Source organism: Trachymyrmex cornetzi, unplaced genomic scaffold, assembly GCF_001594075.2.
Source record: "Trachymyrmex cornetzi isolate Tcor2-1 unplaced genomic scaffold, Tcor1.1 scaffold75, whole genome shotgun sequence".
NCBI classification, from domain to species: domain Eukaryota; kingdom Metazoa; phylum Arthropoda; class Insecta; order Hymenoptera; family Formicidae; genus Trachymyrmex; species Trachymyrmex cornetzi.
Genome location: NW_017300081.1, coordinates 394429 through 397083, shown reverse-complemented (window position 1 = coordinate 397083; position 2655 = coordinate 394429).

The following is a 2655-nucleotide window of genomic DNA, read 5'->3' as shown; positions in this document are numbered from 1 at the left end:
CCCGCCGATAGTAGCTCGATTTAAAACGGACAATAGGGATGCTCGACTAAAAACGTTTGTTATAACGCCAGTCAGCGACTGACATTTATTTTCTTTTCTAGCTATAATTTTCATAGATACCGACAACAAAGTGAACTTTCAATCGCGTGATAGATTAAATGACGTATCAATATTAATAGCTTACTTTGCTAATTAGACGTCGGGGAGCTATCTCGTATCATTCGACGTAAAACCGCAGCTCCCTATCGTCCCACACGATTTCGTAGAAAACTTATTTGAGAGCTTCTTCGTGCCACATTGCGTTCACTAACGGTCGCGTCCGTGTACACGGCAAAATGTCAACAACTATATCGAGCGCGTCACGCATTCACGCAAGGCTTATCACTAGCCCCGACTTAATTGTAATTGCCGTTCTGTGTTTGCAAAGACCATGATAACACATTTCTGTATTCCATATCGCTGGTAAATGCGAGTCTAGCTTAGATAGTTCCATGAAAAAAAAAAAGTATCACCCTAGACGGACGTAATCCGTTGTAAAGTTTTACGTTTTACACTTCTCTACACATGTAGGTATATAAACCCCCACATATGTATGTATATATGTCAATCAATAATTGTACGCTGATAAGGGACATCGTACGAAATAATGAGACACATATTTTCTCGAAAATTTAGTTAATAAAAAGGTCGAATGTACGCGATAAAATGTAAATTTGTTAAAAATCAGATAAATCCACTGTTCCATTGTCATACGCAATTTTAAGTGCTTTTATACCAATTGCTTTCGTACAAATATAATAAAAAATAATGTTTTCGTGCGTATTTGTGCGATGGACCAATATAAAGGTAACTATTAAATGGACAAATTGTTATGCATTTTATCATTTTATACAATAATAAGAATAACAATTTATGTCGAAGGACTCTTTGATATTTAACAATATAAAGACTAAACTGTAAGGGTAAATAGGAGTCAGCGCGGTAATCGCTGCGCAAGTATAACAATGGAAATGTTTATACGTCCACTTTTAATGTAAAGCATAATATAAAAAAATTGTATCATTTTATATTTTTGTCAGTTTAATATAAAAAATATAATTAATATATTTGTTTATAACAGTTTATTCTCTTCTTACATTTTTATTATTTGTATTTTTGCTTTAATAATTTTTCTCACCACACAAAAAAATGATATAATTTTCTCAAAGGATTATTTGTAAAATTATAATTTTTTAATAAATAAATTAAAGAAAAAATTTTAATGATACATAAAGAAATTATTTCAATTACGGATTAAGATTCCAATAGCTTACAATATAATCAATACTTACTATGTAAGCCCTACATAGTAAGCATCAATTATTTCCAATTGAAAGTATAACAAACAGTTTCAACAATCGCGGAATTCGAAAGTGTCTTGATAAAAGAATTTACGAGTCCGTAACTCACAATTCGACTAATAGAGATAACAATGTGCAATGCAGTAGCACAGGGACCATGAAGATCGGCCGCGGTAGCGGGATGTGCAAAGATATCTCAGCCTCGGCGCCTCACTTAAAACTTTGACGTGGTTTTCGAGAGAGAAACGAGCTCTTACGAGGACCGGCAGCGAAGCGATAGCGCTCGTGCAGGCACGATAGCGCGCGCGTAGGGGTCATTTATGGGATGAAGTCAGTTCGAAGTTAGCGAAGGGAAGAGAAGATCGAGAGAGAGAGAGAGAGAGAGAGAGAGAGAGAGAGAGAGAGAGAGAGGAAGGGCGGTTTGATGTGGCGTTTAAACCGCGGTACCGGAGGTGTACCCATTAAATCAATGGACGATCCCCTTCCGGCACCCTTTGCGGCGAAGAAACTTCAAAAGATGCTTTTTGCAGCTCATGCGATACGTAGGATACTCGGAAAGATGTTCTATTCGTATCGACTGCTCTCTATGAATCGGCTACGATCCGGTTGCCCCATTCGGTGATTGCCTTCCACGATTTAAGAGTAAACGCGGAAAGGAGAGAACGCGAAAGGTCCGAGGAAGAAACTGGAGCTGTGCGGAAAAAGAGACATGGATGAAGGTAGACAGTGGTCGCGGCGCACTCGACCGGGTCGACATTGCGAAAAGCCGGTTCGAAGAAACAGGAATGGAGAAAAGAGAGAAAGAGAGAAAGAAAGAGGATCGAGAGCGAAAGCAGCGGCCGTCCGGAAACTTCTTAGTTCCGCTCTTCCGTCGGATGAGATTGTCGGAAACAGAGATTTCCCGGTGTGTCGACGCGTCACGAAGTGTCGATTCGAAGTAGTCCGTCGTCTTCCACAGAAAAATCGGTCAACAAATGCGGATCGAAGAAACGAATGTGGTAGAATAAGACGACAGGACAAAGACGACGATGACGACGACGACAACAAGAAGTGACTGTACGGCGAGATTCGCCTCTCATCGCGGAGATCATTCTCGTCCGAATTGATTAATTCGGTTGTTATTACGCGCGTACTGATCATGCTTCGCGACGATCGCAGCGCACGGGTGGTTGCGCGATGCTTGATAAATCATCCGAACGAGCTGCTGCCAGGGCCCGGCAATTTGCCACCAAGACTGTCATTACATCCGCCGCACGAAAGTATGAATCACTCGCAAGCATCTGTCTCTTTCTCTCTCTTTTGAAAAAAAAAAACA